Source organism: Sorex fumeus, unplaced genomic scaffold (assembly GCF_029834395.1).
Source record: "Sorex fumeus unplaced genomic scaffold, SorFum_2.1 ptg000083l, whole genome shotgun sequence".
Lineage (NCBI taxonomy): Eukaryota > Metazoa > Chordata > Mammalia > Eulipotyphla > Soricidae > Sorex > Sorex fumeus.
The window spans coordinates 13,577,820-13,599,111 of record NW_026606140.1 but is presented as its reverse complement, the minus strand read 5'-3'; the positions used below and the strand labels follow the sequence as shown (position 1 = coordinate 13,599,111).

At 39.5% G+C, this 21,292-nt stretch overlaps 1 protein-coding gene and 1 non-coding gene across 3 annotated transcripts in view; both read right to left on the bottom strand.

The window, feature by feature from the left end:
- Window positions 1-21,292, bottom strand: part of MED13L (mediator complex subunit 13L) — a 288,194-nt gene that overhangs the window by 97,980 nt on the left and 168,922 nt on the right. The gene's annotated exons all lie outside the window — the stretch shown is intronic.
- LOC130039209 (small nucleolar RNA SNORA72) lies at window positions 16,098-16,233 on the bottom strand. The gene has a single exon (XR_008794849.1). It is a non-coding gene; the product is annotated as a small nucleolar RNA SNORA72 (small nucleolar RNA).

The window sequence follows — 21,292 nt, the reverse complement described above, 5'->3', positions numbered from 1 at the left end:
TAAAGCCAGAGACCATTTGAACTAAAAGTCATGTGACAGTGATGAATGTCAGTAAAAGTAATTGCAGAGGACAAAGTGAACCTCGCAACAACATCTGAAAAATAATTAGCAATAAATCAGGGATGAGGAAAAGTTTTGAGATGGGAAAACATTACAGTATAAAGATCAGTATCATTCCGTGTTTAAATGCTTGATGGTACAATATTAATTTAGGGGAATTTTAGAGAATAGGGTCAAAATATTAAGAGAAGAAGGAAGACGGTCCTATGACTGGGTTCATGGCCGAAGGAAATCTGCACAACACAGAAGACAGTGCTAAGGCAACAATGTCCTCTAAGACCCCTCTGTAACCAGCAGGTCGCCTGCTTCAACGATTCTGAGAGCCCACTACAGAATGAGAGGAGCGAGGGCGCAGGAAGCACGGGAGCACATGTGGTGCCATGAATGTCTGGTCAAATCACTCTAAACGGAGGAGAAAGGCTGCAAACAAAGCACTCTGGCAAAATACTCGTAGCAATTGAAATAAGGCTCAGGCAGAGAGCGAGCCTGGCAGACCCTCCCATGCCCCAGGACTCAAAGGACTCCAGATCTACCAGGAATACCCCTGGCAACCAAGCACCACTAGGTCCCAATGGCAATGCCTTCTGGCCCCAGCACCAATCCATTTGGCCTGCACAGAAAGACTGAGTGTCAAGTGTCACCAGGAATGGCCCCCAGGCTCCCTGAACCTCACTTGGGAGCCCTCCCACAAAAAATAACTAAATAAGTACAGCTATCCTGATTTTTCTAAATCTCTATTTGTACTTTTTTATGTCACTGGTTTTAAGAAATCACAAGTTGCGACACATTGTCATTAACCACTAAGACAAAAAAAAAAAAAAAAGGCACTGTAATTCTTAAGGGAGAAACACCACAAGATGAGATGCTAAAATGGAGGAGGTTGTGGAACCAACAATATATACTACTTTACTCATACTAACACATTCTGTTTGTAACATATAGTGAAGCTAGAGATGCAACTGAGTGGTAGAGTACATGCTTCACATGTATGAGTTCCTGTGTTTGATATGTGGCACCTAAAGATAATAATAATGGGGGGGAGAACATTTTCTTAAATAGTAACAGTTTCTGCCTTGCACTTTAGCAGACCGACTTTGGCACAAGGGTCTGAAGATTCTCTATTGAGAGAAAAGATAGAAGGAAACTAGTAGCAAAGTAGGAGGTCTTAACAAACAGTGAACGAGTGTACATTTCCACATTCTGTTTATTACATCTCACATAAATGTGATCTGTGATAAACTCAACATGAAGAAAAAGCAGACAGTAAATATTTCTCTTAAATTATTGCCTTCAAAGAGTCCTTCATTAGTTATGGTAAAGGACATAGATTTTAGAATCACAAACACTTGGGATTTGTAGTCTGACTATTCGAGGCTAGTAAGGACACTTTGGTGTTCTCATCAATAAAATGAAGATGGCAAAAATTCTCATCTTCAAGGATTAATGTGGGGGCAAGGAAATGCACACGAAGCACTCAGCCTTCGCTCAGAACACAGCGAGATTCTACAGATGTCAATAAAGGAATCATTTACAAGACTTTATTTCATTTGTAAAATTACATTACGTGAGGTGTTAGAAAGTATTTTAAATTGTTTGACTTAAACCCAGTCTTATTCTCCAAAGCCCCCTTTATCTACAACAATCCCCGTTAAACAAATACTTGTGGGCTCGAGCCTCAAATCCAAATCTACTTTGGCCTGGAAATCTGAGTCGCGATGAGCTCAGAGGACTGCTTGGACGGTCCCCGGCAGCTCTAGTCAGTCACAGAGCCTGTGCCAGGAGCATCACCGACCTGGCACTGGGGAGGCCTCTGGGCCCCCCACACAACTGAGAGTTGGCAGTACTAAAGAACAGCAAACACAAAGCTCTAGGAGTCTCCAAAACAGCAGAACTTATTTCAAGAGTTTTCTTAACAAGTGCTTTTGTTCAAGTTTAAATAAGAAATTTTAATAAAAAGGTAAAGGTAAAGGCCCTCCCATTGATCGTCGATTTGCTCGAGTGGGCCCAGTAACGTCTCCATTGGAGACTTTGTTGTTACTGTTTCTGGCATATCGAATACTCTCGGTAGCTTGCCGGGCTCTCCGAGAGAGGCGGAGGAATCGAACTCAGGTTGGTCATGTTGGCCGTGTGTAAGGCGAACGCCCTACCCGCTGTGCTATCGCTCCAGCTCCAAGAAATTTTAATAGTGCTGGATAAGATTATATTGCTGATTAGCACTTTTCAAAAATGAGTATCATTCACTCACATTTTCAAAACACAAATGTTCCTGGTAGACTGCCTAGAATTTTCCAAATGATGAACTAAAGAATTCTACCCTGACAGATACCCAAAGCTTGAGAGCAAAGTCTTGACGGAGAGGGTAAATGGGACGCGGCGTCCCTGGCCCATAAATGGTTCATGGCCCCAGCTGCTTGTTTATGTCCTTGGAGTTGATAACAGTTATCCTGAGGGTAAGAAATCGGCATTCTGTTGAACTGACTTTCCACAGACTGCTTTTAGACCATTGTTGTTCTAACTTGAACTCCTAATTTACGTTTAAGAACTCTCAGTCTGTGCTCCCCCCATGTTAGGTCAAGACTGCAACCTGCAACATTAACCCCCTGTGATGGATGTTACACCACCAAACCCTAGTCCTGGCATCACTCTTTACATACTCATGGTAGCCACAATAAGACACCAAGTTCGGGGCAGAGAACGAGAACTCCATGGACTGAGCATACACTTAACATGTGGGAGCCCTGAGTTCAAGCTCTGACACCACATGCCCTCCATCTTTAGCCAGTACTGCTGGGGCCATGCCCAGAGCACTGAGCCGGGAGTAGCAATATACCTAAGCAGAAATGGGTATGGTCCAAACCCTCTCACTCTCAGAGGGAGGGGAAGAGGGACTAGGATGGATCCCAGATTGTGGTCTGTGTACTGCTTATAACCTGGACCAGGACTGCAGGAACCAGGGATTCAAGATATGCAGAATTAATACATGGACCTAAGTCCACAAGAATAAAGGTGTTATGTTCCCCAAAAGTGACTGAGGGAAACTCCTGGTCCAAGAAACTATAGAGACTACTGTGTGCGAATTCCCACACCCAGATGCTCTAAACCAGAAACTCAAACTCAGTGGAAGACATGAAAATACAAAGGGATTCTGAGCAGCCCGACTAGAAGTGACATTCGAAATGGAGACTTGTTGACCAAGCATCCCTTATTTTTAAGTTGCACTTCTCTCTTTTATCCTAAAAGATGCTCCACTGGAGGCTGGAGGGATAGTACAGTGGTTAGGGCATTTGCTTTGCATGAGGTCAACCCCAGTTTGATCCCTGGCATCGCAAATACCCTCAAGCACCGCCAGGAGTAATTCCTCAGTGCAGAACCAGGAGTAAGCCCTGAGAATTAAAAAAAAGCGAAAAAAAAAATTAAAATTAATGCTTTTATGGATGCTCAGATGCCCTCAATTCTTCAGATTCTCAAAAGCTTTCTCCACTGGCTTTTTTTCTCCGCTGGGTTCCCCACCTCTGACCAGCAGGAACTGTATGAGCTAGTGGCAAAGCCGTAGCACATTCTGGGCCAGATCACCCAGACTCAACACCTGGCTATCAATGACACCCACACCCTGGCCCTTCACCTCAAGTCTAGAGCAGCGAGGCATGGAAGCTGCAGTATGTCATGCTGGGGGGTCAAACGACTGCATCCTACTAACTTGCTGGCCGTCAAACACTGTGTAAGTGACTTCCCCTCTCAATAAGGGTAAATATTTTATTTATATAGGTTTGTAAGAACGCAAGGTTTCCTTGAAAAGGAATTGTAATGATACCACGATTTTCATTTAACCAGCCTTGTGAAAACATATCAAATCAAACTGTTTCAGCATGGTTAGTAGAAACATTTTTAATGAATAAATAAAAGCCATTATAGCATCAGACATCAATCCATCCTTTTACCTGTCCTTCGGGTGACTTATTGGGATCCCATGTAAAAGACAGGAGGTTGTGCTTCTTAATATATTAATAAAGAGGACTGGTGGGAGTACAAGGGGGAAGGGTAAAATTCTGACACAAGAAAATTACAAAAATCCATCATCCTTTGCAATTCTCGGTTCACAGAATCAGTGTTAAGAACCACATCATCTTATATAGTCCAAGAAATTAGTATTTAGACAGAATGATGTAGAACCTTTATTCATAATAACTTAAATTATTACAATATTCATCATGTGTATGTATCATTCTGCACTTGATTCAGGTTATTATTACTTAGGTAATATGAATGAAAATATCAATTCATTTTTATACAAATAATTTTGCTTGGCCATTAAAAACTGAAAAGAAGGAGTTCCTAGCTATTGGCTAATTAAAATGATACAACTAGAAATACATTTAGAGAAATGGCTTTTCCCACAATAACACTGTCAACAAAGGTATTACTAGGCGAAAGAAGAACATGAATTTTATACTTGTCACTTTATGGAGTCATTATCACAATTCAAAAATGAACTGACATTAAATTACACAGTAATAGTAAGTTGTGTAGGTTAATCCTCAAAACCACCAACCTATGGATTTGTCACTTCATTTTTATCTCTCCACTATAGAAGAATTTGTACTTTCCATTTGTTTTTCTGAATTTCTTTGAAATGAAGAGATTGGAGGAAGAAATATGTTGTTTATAGTTTCTTACGAAGACTGAGTGATAAATAATGGCTATTCTTAATGACCAATAATTTGTAGAGAAAAATTAAAGTATTCCTTTTCACTACTTTTTGGATATTATAACCTGATGTATTTATCATGATAAAACTGCTGCTTTTCTTTCTTTAGTATTGCTGATTATCAAATATTTTTTGAGGAATTTTAATGACACCACCAATAAAATACTGTTTCAATAAAAATGTACTAATTTTTTTTAAGTACAGCTGAAACAAAAACAAAGTTCTGTGTGCTTTTAATGAGAAACTTAATTTTATATATGACTTTAGTGCACATATTTTGAATGATAAATTTCAGGTTTTCTATACTTTCCTCAGGTTATTTATTTTACTGTTTCCTTTCCCAACCATGTTATTTTATCCAAATATTAACATTTAGACATAGTCACCACTACTTATTTTACTAATTGGTGTTTTCATTACTTTTGGTAGTTTAAAGTCTTCTACATTTTATCAGTTGGGGGTGAGAAACTGTGCCAAACCTCAAGTGCCCACGGATGACTGCCAGTGGTGCTCAAGGGATCAAGCCAAGCAGTGCTCAGGACAGATCCAGATCAGCCGCAAGCAAGGCAAGTGCCTTAGCTCCAATACTATCTTGCCAAGCCCCGAGTATTCTAAGTCTGAGACAACTTTAACTTTTTAGCAGCAAAGAAATACGTAATCATACACATCATTTTTAGCAATCAGAATCCTGCCTTGGTATTTCCCCCACACACTTGACTACAATTATGTCAGCTTTAATGAAGCACGAGCATCACTCATTCTTGGCATGATGGATAAGGGTCAGGTCGTATTAAATAACTGCCAAGGGATATGTTCAAATCAAAATGCCACGAGACAAGACAGGTACTATGTGACTTTAAGCAAAATATAAAATCTCTGAGTCTTCTTTTTAGCATCGTACATGGGAATACTATCATCTCTCAGAGTTATATTGATGATCAAATGAAAAGCTTGTCTGATTAAGTTTTTAAAAACACAAACTGCATGCTTCAAGTATCACACTCAAGTGCCTCTCAAAGTAATCTGCCTGGTACCAGGCAGAAAGATAGAAAGATGATGTATGCGCAGAGTCCTACAGACCCTACCAAGGTGCCAAAATACTGATTAACATGACATAGGAGACACACGCATATTTACAGATAACACCACTACATAGATCTGGCAAAGAATTAACAATATGTTAGGCTTATCAACACTTAGCTCTCAACTATAAATGAAGAACACTACATGTTTTTTGTGGTTTGGTTTGGGGCCACAGCCAGCAGTGCTCGGGGACTGCTCCACGCCCGGGAGTGCCCAGGACTGAACGGGGCATCGAGCTTGGGTTGACCATGTGCAAAGCAAGCTTCTTACCCGCTGTACCGAAGATACTAGATGAGTGTCATTTTTAAAAGAAAGTATTCAAGCATGCATTAGAAATTCTTTAGAAGAAAATTAATGTTATTATATTGTTTATGGTTTTAAAAGATCATTTTTTTCTAATCAAGTAACACATGCCTCACTATAGAAAACTGAAAAATACGGGCATACAAAGAAGAAAACAATCACCAGTAATTCAATATCATCGTTACTTTCAATTGTAGTTTGAGAAATTTAATTTTCAGATGACAGCTTCTTCTTTCAATTCTGAAAACAGATGAAATCTCATGAATCGAGGTAATTACTGTCAAGTTGCTTAAAAATAGAAATGTTCTTCAAATAGGTAAGAAACATTAACTTCACTTATAATTGTTTTAAATAATGAATGCTTTCTATTCCTTTTATGCTTAATGTAAACTATGTTCAATCAACAAACATGATAGACTGAATTTAACTAAAATATTTTTAAACAATTGAAACATATTTTGATAAAATGAGTCATGTCTAGAAATTGATTATAATTAATTAGTGGAAAGCACGAGGATTAAAATTCACCCTCTTCAACAGTTCAGATAAGGCCAAGTTACTTAACAGGCATCCTTCAAGCATAATGTGCTTTAACCTGGTTCCAGATATGCCAACAAATTTTAACGAAAAGTAACTTTTGTTCTCCTAAATAGTGTTTATGAAAACAAGTTTCCAGGAAAAACCAATACTAATTAAAAGAATGTCAATTTGAAAGGCATTTACACTTTCAGTATATTAACATTTAATAGCCCCCCCAAGGCTGACCTTAAAACCTCAGCCTTAAATTACACAATGAAAGGCAATGGAATTTATAATAAAAGTACTTAAGGAAATTGCCCTTCTCCCAAACTCTGTGTTATGAAATCTTTCCTGGTTTACAACCATAAAACCCAGAGGGCTTAGTTGATATGATTTTATTTTACTCGAATTTGCAGCACAAATTTTTACAATTTTCTAAACTAATACTAATACTCAAGTCCAAGATGATACTCTTAAGTATCTTTTAAATATCAAAATATCATCTCGAGTCACTCATCAAACTAGTCAGCTCACCTGAAACCAACAGAAGCTTTTATCCTATGTCCAGGGAGAGAACGCAAGGACCAGCAAGCGGGCCGGCCGCGCACCCAGGGGCCCTCCTACAATCCCTGGAACCACACAGGGAGCCTAAGCCACCTACAGGAGGAAGCAGCCTCTGAACATCACCAGGTGTGGCCCAAAAACATCAAAGCAAAAAACAACCCAAAAAAAGGCCTTGCGACATTGCAGTAACTCAGTTTCACATCAGTTTTAGAATTCAGAACATTTATTCGACCTGCAATTTCAAGAATAAGCAAGCTTGCCATTCTGCGAATCCTCCTGTTCATGCTCCATTATGTTCTGTTTGTTGTTGTTGTTGTTAACTTTGGGTGTTAAAATGCAAGATATGCCCAGTTTTTAAGTGCGGAGTCTAAATATGCAAATATTTTCATATTTTATTAATACTTTTAAAAACAAAGCTTATTCAAGAATCCCATAAACAGATAGGAAATCCTATAAAAAGATATGAAAATGCCCATAATTAACTGACACAGTGGAGCAGGACCATTGTTTCATATGGGCTATACTTACACTAACACACACACACACACACACACACACACACACACACACACACACACACACACAGGAGAGAGAGAGAAAATCTACTATTGGCTTATAAATCAGATCACTGAATTACAAAGAACAAAGCTGTAGTCTGATCCAAAATGTGTGAGACTAGATTTTTATTCCCTCTGGATGTTGCCTAACCAACCCTGGCCCCTTTCTACAACTTTCCACATTCATAAAATTTTCTTTAATTGGACAAGCAAACGGAGAGAAAGGATTAATAGGAAGTTTAGCACGACAGAACAGGAAGCACTTGCAGTTCGCAATAGAATCGTGCCTATATGGAAATGCCAGGCCAGACACTAAACACAACTTGTTTTAGAGTCTGAAGAAAAATAGCTTGGTTTTGAGGAAACAATGAAACTACTGATTTGTAGAAAGGTCCTTAAACAAGATCTGATCCAATCCCCTTGTTTCCTTGATGAACTGGAGTAAAGAATTAGTTCAAATCATTTCAATCCAAATACCCAACTCCCTGCTATGTTCTGGGTTTAGTTCAAGAATTTAATTTTGTAAAGAAACTCCTTTTACTTACACATGAAACATGCCTGTTTCTGTTACACACTTTATTTTTAAGCCTTTAAAATTAATTGAGAGGCTGTGAGGATTGGTGGGAAGAACTGAAATCTAAGCCCTGGAAACCGTGAGATTAAATATTGTGGGCTCAATGTAAATCTCTTATTTTAAAAGTGAAGGACTGTTTTACCTCCAAGCCATGAAATTAACACAGCCAATCAAATTTTCTTTCAATAATAATAACAATAAAAAGGTAGCACTGAGAAGTTTGAAATTCATACTTCAGAGACTAGGAAATTGAGTGAAATATAGTATCTAATTTTCCTTAATCTTAGAAAAATCACGCAAATATTAAAATCTTTTGAATAAAATTTCTGGAAGATAGAATCTCTGGTGAGTAAACATGGGGAAAAAGAGGTAAGGACAGAAACTTATCTCTCACCTTCAAAACTGTTTCTGGGGCTGGAGCAATAGTACAGTGGGTGTTAGCTTTGCACGTGGTCAACCCGGGTTTGATCCCCGGCACCCCAAGTCCCCCACGAACCACCAGGAGTAATTCCTGAGTGCAGAACCAGGAGCAGTCCCTGAGCATCACCAGATGTGACCCAAAAAAAGCAAAAATAAATTGAAAAAAAATTTTAAACTATTTCAAAGGCTATATATTATTTTAATAATTTTTATGAATTATTAAAATTATTGATAATTTTAATTATTAAATTATTAAAATTATTATATTATCATCGCTGGAGCGATAGCACAGCGGGGGGCGTTTGCCTTGTACGCAGCCAACATGGCCGACCCGAGTTCGATTCCTCCGCCCCCCTCGGAGAGCCCGGCAAGCTACCGAGAGTATCTCGCCCGCACGGCAGAGCCTGGCAAGCTCCCCGTGGCGTATTCGATAAGCCAAACACAGTAACAAGTCTCACAATGGAGATGTTACTGGGCCCGCTCGAGCAAATCGATGAACAACAGGAGGACAGTGACAGTGACAGATGAATTCCAGGGTTTGAAAACTTAGAAGCAATCACACAATGGAAAGCAATGCAACATACAAGCAAGCGCAGTGAACAAGGCAAGGACAGATTTTAGTCTGGCTCCATCTAGCGCAGTGACCTTGGGAAATATATTCCAATTCCAATATTCTACCTTTCTAATGAAAACAAGAAAAAGAAGGATCACTGTGCCACCATTTTGCAGTATTCAGTTTTAAATTAGTTTATCTTAGGTTATTTTTCTCTCCTTTAGTAGATACTCAGCATATCCATCAAACACTGAAAGAACAACAGAAACTAAACAAAAGAAAAGGTGCAAATAAATTTCCCGAAAATAGGAACAATTAACAGCGCCCCGCCCGCAAATGTCTATCAGAATTCTGTAAATGTATCATTTGCTGGAGAAAAATACAGGAGGAATAAAAATTAAGGTGATGAAATAGCAAAATCTATACTCTGAAAGGTAAAAAAATACGAGTCAAGACCATGCCCTGAGTGTTTTATTAAAACACCCTCCAAATGTGTAAGCAATATAATTAAATTCTAAAAATTATTCTAAAGTACACAAATTACAATTCTGCTGGGGCTAGAATATTGTCTTCTGTTTCTTAATTGATTGACTGGCCATACTTTCTGTCCCTAAGTACTAATTCAATTATTGATTTCCCTAATGATAGATCAGAATGCATAAAATTTTTCTACGTAGTTTCATGCTGTATCAAGAGGAAAAATAAGGCACCTTACTGCTTCTCTTTTAGCTTTAAGTGACCAATCATAAGGTACTGTGGTTATCAAACTTACCCAATGATTTCTCATAATCTATTATTACAATGTCTATTGTAATTTTCTATTTTTTTCTCCCAATTCACATCTTTTGAATAAAATTTGTATCAAGGATTAAATGCTAAAAAGTCTTAAGCATAAAAAAAAAAGCCCTCCCGTTGATCGTCGATTTGCTCGAGCGGGCCCAGTAACATCTCCATTGGAGACTTTGTTGTTACTGTGTCTGACATATCGAATACGTCACGGGGAGCTTGCCAGGCTCTCCGAGAGGGGCGGAGGAATCGAACTCGGGTCGGCCATGTTGGCCGCTTGTAAGGCGAACGCCCTACCACTGGAGCGATAGCACAGGGCTGGAGCGATAGCACAGCGGGTAGGGCATACGCCTTACAAGCGGCCAACATGGCCGACCCGAGTTCGATTCCTCCGCCCCTCTCGGAGAGCCCGGCAAGCTACCGAGAATATTCGATATGCCAGACACAGTAACAACAAAGTCTCCAATGGAGACGTTACTGGGCCCGCTCGAGCAAATCGACGATCAACGGGAGGGCCTTTACCTTAAGCATAAAGAAGCCCAATATTTGATCTTTAAACAAAAATCAATCTTTCCTAGGCTTTGAATAAACATAAAAAGAGGAAAACTTAACTATTCTTCTCCCATTATTTGTCCAACTGCCACAAATAAGTCATATCTTTCAATCTGCTATTAAACCTTAGCCACTGAGTATTTGGACAAGGCATCAAGAGGCAGACCAAAACCACCACCTCTTGGACCCCAATCCCCATTTCCTTGGCCCCCAAATGCCAACTGACTTGAGAAAGCTGAGTTGCTCAAGATAGCCCATTTCAGACCTCTCAGGAAGGATGCAGGCCACACATAACCAACCAGAGGGGGTCTCTGACTTAGCAAAGTTTAGCTGAGTGCCTGAGGGCAAGTGCCTGATCGCGGCATAATATTTAAGAAAGTGCAAGATGAAACCTTCCTTCGACTCCTGAATCTGAAGTACCTAGCGCTTTTGCCTCTGCTCCCTTCACTGTGACAATGGCAGGCATCTTGCCCATGCTGGGTTGTGGTGCACACACGTGACCAGAAGATGACGACTGGGTCACACAGCAAGTTGCGGGGCTTGTACACACGGCTGCAATACTCCATTACTCCATAAAGGGCGGATTTCTTTGGTACGTGTACTCCTGAGCACTAGTGACCAAATATTCCAGTTGTGGAGCTCCCACCTAGCGGGCCATGCAGAGGCCAGGAGTCACTGTGTCAACTGAGAGAGGCAGAAGCCTTCTGAGGATCATACACATCCAGCCCTTGTGGCAGCATCAGGGGTGAAGCACACAGCCAGACACCTGCAGGGCAGGCTCCGGGAGTCACTGTGGTATCTGTGGATACACTGTCTTATTTCCACCAAAGATTTTTAACGTTTATGGTCTATAGCGGAGGTGTCCAGCCCTGGTCAGGGGAAAAATAAAAAATCAAACAGAGGGTCTGGAGAGCCTCCTATTTGGTTTTTTTCTGGACAGTCAAGGTTCACAAAGAAAAACAAGATTCCAAAGGCCCTTCAGTCCGAGACTCCAAGACGGGGTCTTCTCTCTGGCAACTCTCCACCAACAGCTGCTTCTGTGCCCGTTTCCAGCCAGGTTTGCGTAAGATTTCCTTTCTAGAAACATGGAGTTTCTACAAAGTTTTGTGTAAGTTTTTCTAGACCAGAAACTAAAAAGTAAACCCGCCTATTTTTTTATTTGAAGCCACCACATTTTATACTTTTCTTCTCTTTTTTTGCTATAATTAAACAAAAACACTTTAGAAATCCTGACTTGATCTGCTCTTGGGTAGCACTTCCACCCCAGCACATAATACCTCTCTGTATCTGAATGTTCTGAATGAAATGCAGGACTAAGACTAGTGTAACTGCTCCCCAACCCCCAATAATTTCACTGAACTGCTTAAGGAGTGAAGACACACAATTACTGAAACAAGTCTTCAAAATATCTCTAAACTCCAGAGTTCCGTTACTAAAATTCTCTAAGTCTCCATTCCTCAACTGCAAATGCAAAGAAAATAATAAAAACCTCAAGGCATGAGAAGAAGACAGGAAATAATTTATAAACCATTTAGCAAAGAATCTCAACAAATGATAACCCCATTTTACAGATCTGGGCTCTCTTATCTTTCCATCATAAAGTCATGGTAATCAATACTGTGCTATTTTCTATTCTACTCTTTGATTTTTCAGTAACCATCCAAAAATGCACTGGAGGCTCCAGGAAAAATATTTAATACCTCCCCTTCAAATCTGAAGGCAATGCCAAATAATGAAACCCCATTCAGAGAGGATACAGTTGCAACAGTGAACACCATCCATCCAAAAACTCCAATTAATGGGGCCAGAGAACTAGTACAGTGTTGGTAAGGTGTTTGCCTTGCAAGTGGCCGACTTGGTTCAATTCCCAGCATCACAATGGTGTCCCCAAGTGCCACCAGGAATGATGCCAAGTACAGAGCCAGGTGAAAGCCCTGAACACCACGAGGTGTCCCCTGCCCCGCCAAGAATCAGGTTAACGCTCTTACTAGTGAGCAGCTTCTGTAATACAGTGTTGGAGTTGACAGACTCTGGTCCACTTTCCCCAAAGTGGGGGATACCATTCCCCGAGGGGACAGGGGACAAGGCAGGGTGGGGCTAGTCGTCTCAGCATGGTAGAGATGTGCTTTCTGTCAGTTCATTTAAAGAAGATAGATTTCCTGGCGGGCACTGAGTGATTCTCCCCACACCACCCCCCGAACTGGGTTGGAAATCTCTCCTGTCGACTATAAATCTATAAATGCTAAAAATCTTTGGTGGGAAAAAAGACAATAAATACCAAAGGCATTAAAAAGCAGTTCTAAAATCGGTCCAAAATTATATTAACAAAATCATAAATCTGAGTCAAGAGCAATAAAAGAAGTTATATATATGAATCGTGGTAACTTTGTTAGAAGTTTGGACTGGACCCGCAAAAAGAAGACTTGGTGTGGTCTTTTTTAAAACTCTTATTACTTTTGTTCTTAGGCACACCTGCACTCAGGAATTACCCCTGGCAGTACTCGGAAGACATATGGGGTGCTGGGGATTGAGCCCAGGTTGGCCACATGCAAGGCAAGAGCCCTCCCTGCTGTGCTATCACTCTGGCTCTTCGTATTTTTTCAGTTTGTTAAAAATCTTAAAAGATTTTTATGCTTATCTGTGGGTCTGGAATTTGCCAATTTCTGAATTCTCACAAGCAACCACTATAGTTTAGTCTTAGTTAAAGTAACTGTCTACACAGAAGAATTCTGAACTCTGTCTCTGGATCCCTGAAAGCCTGCTTCAGAAGCTTTCTCTTCGCCCTGTCCACTTCTAAACATACACTCTGCTCTGGCATCAGCCAAGTCCTTTGTTACTATTGTTTTCATCTCCATGATTCTAAGTTTCATGGCATGATTCTGTCATGTTATTTTACTCAGGTTCATCAAATGCCAAAGCAAGATCTCTTTTTTAAAAAGCTACTGCTAGGGCTGGAGCGATAGCACAGCGGGTAGGGCGTCTGCCTTGCACGCAGCCAACATGGCCAACCCGAGTTCGATTCCTCCGCCCCTCTCGGAGAGCCCGGCAAGCTACCTACCGAGGGTATCTTACCTGCACGGCAGAGCCTGGCAAGCTCCCCGTGACGTATTCGATATGCCAGACACAGTAACAACAAGTCTCATGATAGAGATGTTACTGGGCCCGCTCGAGCAAATCGATGAACAACGGGAGGACTGTGACTGACTGACTGTGACTATATATAGTGCGACATCTTATTATCTGATTTTTACTTTGGACAATGTGGCAGGCTACCGAATGTAACCTGCCCACAGGGCAGAGTCTGGCAAACTCCCCGTGGTGTACCCAATATGCCAAATACCAGTAACAATGATGGGTCTCATTGTTCTAACCTGAAAGAGCCTTGAATATGGCACTTTTTAAAATCTCAGGGCTAGGACAAAGGAGACGTTACTGGGGCCTGCTCGAGGCAATCGACGAGTAACAGGATGATCGTGATCGTGATCGTGATCTTAGGTAAGTATGGAGATTCAATGCTGGACCTTATACAAATTTTAGATGTTTGTTTTATAATCAATAACCAAATCTCCATTTAATTTGTAACATTAGCCTTGTTAGTGAGGACAGCATGAATAATTCAAGCAATTATTTATGCAACTGGCAGCTATGAAACTAGTAACACTTGGGTTTGAAAGCGTCACTTACCAGCTGGGTATCTATTCAGCTACTCATTTAACCTATTTGCGCAGTGACTTCCCTTTGAAGGGCAGAGGTCAGCAACTTGAGGCCTCATTGTCTGTGCCCTATACCTAAAAATGTTGGGGGTGTATCTTCTGGTAAACATTTTAAATGAAACAATCCACACCCAATTGCTTATAGTTTATGACTGATGTATGGCACAAGGTCAGAACTGACTCATTCTGACGAAGACCATTACACCCTGCAAAGCCCAAAATAATTATTCCTAGGCCCTCCACAACGAACTAAGACCAAAAAACAGGCAAACCACATCCACATTTGAAAAGTGTTAGGCTGAGAAGGTAAAGCTCCATTCTAAACCAGAAACAGGTTAAACCATTTTCACACTAACACACAACCATTACTTATCTTTTTCACTTTCATTTACCCAAGTGCAAATGGGGTTTGCCAGAGGCTCCATGACTTGTGATGTCACCACAGACAAGAAGCAGAAGCAGACAGAATACAGCTGCTTTCTCTTAAGCCAGGCATTAAAGAGATTTGGGGAAAAGAAGAAAAAAAAATCACAGTGCCATTCTTCTTTTTCTTTTATAAAATTCTTACTTTAGTTTTAAAAAGTTTATTTAGGTCAATATAATGGATTTGATTGGTTTGTCACCTGACTATCCTCAGGGCTTGATACTCCCAGTGGTGCTCGCTGTCCTGGGGATGAACCCCGGTTGACCAGCTTCACGGCAAGCGTCTTAGGTCTCTGTACTAACTCTTTGGCCCTATTGCTCTTTTTCTGTTTGTCTGTTTGGGCCAAACCTGACAGTGTTCTGACATGAGGTGACAGAAATCGAACCCTGGTCAGCTGCTTCTGCACTATCTCTCCAGCTCCTCAAAATCAAATATTTTAACTTTTCTCAGTTTGACTCTTTTAAGGTAATACTGGTCAATATACAGTCTACATAAACTCTGATGTGCTCAAAAAGTTTATAGAACAAAAAATTCTAGAACCTGCCATCCTATATCTCTACTATGCAACTGTGGCATGATTAACTAGTCTACCAAAACAGATTTTTTGGCAGGAACTGGAAAAACAGAGTCTACCAGAACAATAAATAAGACAATTCCACATGCAGTTTACGGAGAAAAATTGACAATTCTAATTAAATAGAAACTCCCCAGGGTACTTGTTAAAAATTTTCATTCAGAACTTTGAAATAAAGCCAAAGGGAAACAACTCAGTCTTTCGAAGTTATGCGAGGGGAAAGCCCATCTGAAAACTATCCATTATTTTGGCTCCCCATCTTGTACCACAGCCAGAGTAAGGCAGCAAAGTCTCAGGAGCGTGCAGGGAAATTTCAAATGAGGGGCTGGAAGAGGGGCAGGAGAGTCAAAGCAACCGACTGTGAGAGAGAACGCAGACTACTACTAGACTAGGCATTCCATAGAAGAGAGCCAGGTCTCCATCTAAGCTTCCAAGTGAAGCCTGCAATCTAAAGTAAAATTAATATAAGAAACAAGAGTACTGGCACCCAATTTGATCCTAAGGTTTGAGATGTTATACAGAACCCAACCACCACATATATCCAATTAATGAGCAACTGTTGTTATTTAAGAATAATTTTTTTCCAATTTAGGTGCATAACTAAATTGTAAACTAGTACTAAGGTGAAGTACATGAAATGTAATTTTTTTCTTGAAAAATAACAACTTAAATGTCTTCAAAACTGGGGAGGGAAAAATATATTTTTTTAAATGTATCATGAGCATTTCTAAGACCAGACCAACGTAGATAAAAAACTGGGTCTGGGGACAAATGCTTGGTCTTATTATACTGAATGCTTCGCCTGTTCTGATTAGTTACAAAATCAGAATAGCGAGAACATCTGCAGGGAAATATCTTTGATAAAACAGGAAATGCGTAAGATGGCTTTAACATCTTACCTATTCTGTCACTACTTATTTACTGTGGATTTTTGGGAGTGGGTGGGTAGGTGGGTTACTCCTGGCCACAGCCAGGGGACCATTTGGGATGCTGGAGATTAAACCAGGTCATCCATGTGCAAGGCAAACATCCTTACCACCATACTATCACTTCAGCCCCAACTTAGACGATGTGTTAGTGCATCTTATTTTTGGATTAAAGTCCCAATTTTGTCTTCTTGTAAATTATATTTTGGTATGCCTAAATTGTCCTTTTCCATATAATCCACACACTAGTATACCCAGAGTAGCTATCTAATCTTATCACTAGAGATACTTGACTTAATAAAACTTAGAATAATCTTTTATATTAAAATCCAAAATATATAAACCACCCTAGGGCCAGGAAGAAATCTTCAAGTGGTGGAAAATATGTTTTGCATGTAGGAGCCCTGGGTTTGATCCCTAGCAACATGGTTCCCCAAGAATCATGAAGAGGTCCCACCGAAACAAACAAACTACTCTTAATTGTCTAAAGGTTTATTCATAACCATTTTAAAAACAAAATTGAATTTATGAAACTCTTGTTTCAAGGGTAAGTTTTATATAAGTTGTAGCATTTTTTAGTAGCACTGCACTGTAGCACTGTTCTCCCATTGTTTATCCATTCGCTCGAGGGGGCACCAGTAACGTCTCCATTTTGAGACTTGTTGTTACTGTTTTTGGCATATCGAATAGTCCCAGGGAGCTTGCCAGGCTTTGCCATGTGGGCGAGATATTCTCGGTAGCTTGCTGGGCTCTCCAAGAGGGGCGGAGGAATCGAACCCGGGTTGGCCGCATGCAAGGCCCTGCCTGCAGTGCTATCGCTCTGGCCCTTGTTTTTAGTACCTGGCTTAAAGAATATTAAAACTATATACACAATGTAAAATTCTCTGAAAGAGGGTAAAATAAAATGATTCATACTGCTAGTCTTATAATTTAATCTTGAAAAGTTGATCATTCTGTGCATTTATATGAATTATCCCAATAAATCCTTAGGACAACCTATATAATGTAGACATCATCATTATTATTTTCTCTATTATTATTACCATTAAAGAGTTCAGAGGAGGCTGTAGAGACAGTACAGCAAGTAAGGCACCTGCCTTCATATGGCCAATCTGGGTTTGATCCCAGGCACCACATATGGTCCCATGAGTGCCACCTGAGTATTCCTTGAGTGGAGAGTCAGGAGTAAGCCCTGAGCAGTCAGTCTGGCCCAAAAAGCACTAAAAAGAAGATGAAGAAGAATGAAGAACAGAAACACAGGCTCTTGTGACTAAACCATTAAGTTATGCTTTCTAAGGGCATAATTAGGATAGAAATTATAAGAAAGTATTAAATTACTGTCGCTTATTTCTGAAAAAGCAGACTGTGGACAGATTGGACTCAATGGTAGTAGCTGCAGGGATGCCGATGAGCATCACTTTCCTGAAAAAGTCACATGTATAAAAGCCCTGATTCCAAAAGCTCTAATTTACAATTTATAGTCCAGACACTCGACCCTGCTCGTTACACCTGTTTGTGTCACCTTAGTTCTGATATTTCTGTTTGCCTCCTCATCAAGTTCAAATGCCTCTGAAAATATTGCTTGTTCAAAGCACTTAAAGTGGGTAATGAACATATACTTTTTTCTTTTCTGACAAATTCAGAAAAGATATTATAAACAGCAAAGGAAAGGAAGAGAAGGAAAGGAAGCGCCCAAATTACGGGGGGTTGGGTGTGTCCTAAAAAAAGGATTCCCTATATACACCTTCCAAAAAGGTCAGATATACAAGGTGCCAATGTCCCAACGAAAAGCTTCTCGGTACGTACTTGGAAGGATTCCAAGAGCTCTGAAATGCCTGTTTTACAGAAAAGCTGAAAAGAATTAAAAGACCTCTAAGTTAAAAGTAGAATGAGAAGAGTTCTGACAAACTTAGTTTACAGAAACTCAAAGCACATATGAAGAATGAGCTGTCCTAAGCATCATCTATGGGACAGAAGCCCTGTGAGAGGACAAACACAAGCCACATTCAAAGTTATCTGTGTATTTTTTTTCCGTTGACGAATTCACTGGCTTGAAAAATATTTAAACAAGGTATTTCTATCCAGTTTTCATGCACATTTATGGAGCACTTCTACAAGTTTGGTTAAAGGAAAGAGGCCTTGCTCCTATTAAAATTATGTCTTTGGCAACTTACCTTTTGAACCCATAAAATATGCTTTAAATGATCATGGAGTAATTCAAGAAAGTACATACTTAATTTAACACTTAATTGTAATCATCTGCTCCAAACCAGGACCATAAGTTTTCAGAGGCTGAGTAAACAGTGGACTGGAAAGATAAAGTTGAAAAGTAAAAGCATATTATCCCAAGTTTTCTATTTTCACCTATGGATGTTTAAGGGCTAGATACCACAAAGTTTTGTTCTTTTCCCAAGGTACTCTAGCTGAGTCCGATGTTTTCTTTAAGACAACTATTCATATTTAGTACAATAAAAAAACTAATATCTTAAACTCATTCTTATTTTTGGATTATTACTTTTTCATATTTATCCTTTTCCTTTTGAATTACATAATGACCTCACATGCACTCATGAGAATTCTTTTCATAGTGACTAAAAACCATAAATATTTATTCAAAGAATACATCATTAACAGAGGAAAGATATTAATCCCAGAGATGTGAACCACGCTATGATAAATTCTACATTTGGAAGTTATGAGGGAAAAAAAGGAGAAAGTATGCTACACTAAAACTAACACAACACTCTAAAAATCACTGAATCTCAAAATTTTACCACTAATTTGTTTAACCTTTTAATCTAAAAATACCAGTCATTAAAAAAAAATTCAGCTAGCACAGAAATATTTCAGGGTACTGCCTCTCAGACAGTAAGACGTTTGCCTTGCATACATCAGATCCAAGTTTCAATCCCCAGCACCACATATGATAGTCCCCCAAGTCCTATCAGGCAAGATCCCAGAGCACTATGGATGGAAGGAAGGAAGGAAGGAAGGAAGGAAGGAAGGAAGGAAGGAAGGAAGGAAGGAAGGAAGGAAGGAAGAAGGAAAAGAGAAATACTTTGACTACTATCTTTACTATATGCAATAAATGTTTTTGTTCTCTTATGTTCTCTCTACAATTCTATGTAAATATAAGATACTGGTCAATTTCAGTTGACACCTGAATTAAAGTGAGCATGAAATAGCCCAAATGCTCAAACTTGAAACTTGAACCAACCAACCACTTATAACTAATACTGAAAAAAGCATATAGTGAACTGATTATTATAAAATATTTCTTAAAAGATCATCCCTGAACAATAAAAGTAAAAATGTATTTCTTAATAACTCAGTCATATTATTGTTAGATAATTTTTAAGACTGCATTTTCCAATTTAAAAAATTAAAGAACTGCATTTTAAATTCTGATCTTTAAGGCAAACAAAATAGATTAAAAGCAGAAAAAAAGTATATTTTATTCAGTTCAACTAAAAAAGTAAGCGTCCTGCACTAGGGATTATAGTAGAGGTTGGGTAGAAAATAAAAAATAGCCCCCACTGGGGTTAACAGAATAAACATTATGTTCCAAATACTGAATTTAGGAATAATATGGCAATGGAAGGGGGAAGGAGAGGGAACGTTCATCTTTCATCATAAATTCAAGAGAATAAAAAAATTTAAAGAATAGTAATAGAGACATGCTATTGAAAAATTTAGAGGTAAAATGCCAGAAAAGATGAGCCAGAAAAGTTGCCTCAGGGGTCCAGCTCAAAGGCAAGAGATCAAAGTGAACGTGAGTTGCCATGGAAGACAGAAAGGGTAGGAGGGGGAGCTCCAAGAAGCAAATCGGTTTAGACTGCGGCAGGAATTGTGAAGGGCAACCCTGAATGAAAAGCCTCTACTGAGGAGGAATGAGTAAATGCTGCATAAAGTTCATACAGCGTCGTAAACACAATTGACACATTATACTTTCATGATGGAGAGGCCTCCCCGAGAACAGTGGGATCCGAAAACCATAAACTCCCACAAGCAGAAGACCGTAACAGCAGAGCTCGTTTGAACATTACGGCAAAGGAACTGCACAATTACTAAGACAATATTTTATTTTCGTACTCACAGGCTTTTCCTATTCTTTACGCATAAATATTCAGCTGTAACTCTTCAACCATACGCATCTATTAATAAGCCCAAAATGAAGCATCTGCCCCTCTCCTGACAGTCTCAGCTTTATTTCTGAGAACCACACTGCTAACACTCCAAATACAAGAGATCAACAAAATGATATAAAGCAGACATGCAGATACATATGGTTAACCTTTTCTCTTTAATTCCATGAAAAGTTGTCAAAAGAACTATAATGCCAATAAAGGTATTTCAAAATCAAGGTGACTTACTAATTGAAACAATTGCTTAAAAACAGAAACTAGCTTGAGGCCAGAGAGAGAGTACAGCATGTCGGCTGGACCTTCCACACACCTGGGCCCGATCCCTGGCACCCCGTATGCTCCTCCCCTCCCCCTTCCCAGCCCCCCACTTCCCACCCACCCTGCATGAACACAGAGCCAGGAATAAGCCCTAAGCATAGCTGGGTATGAAAGGAAAAAAAGGGGGAGAGGAGAGGAGAGAAGCTAATGTCAGTATTTTAGGGCTAAAATGTATATAATGTGGTCTTTATTATACAATATTTCACAATTATTAAGAGACATTATAGGAAACGTAATTGTGAATTATGTATATAAAACCTGATTCAAATATAGCTGAACAGCAAGCTTCTTGTTTAAGAAATCACCAGGAAAACATATTTATTCTATTTTCTATATATTATACTATAACCTCCATTAGAGGCACATAACCTTAAAAACAACCACATGCCAAGTTCTCTGCTAACCACTTTGCAGTCTTATTCCACTTTAAACGATCTTCAAAATAATCCTCAGACTACTAAAAAGAAAAAAGTAAATCCAGGTCCAGCAGTATTATTTACATAACCTTTTTAACAT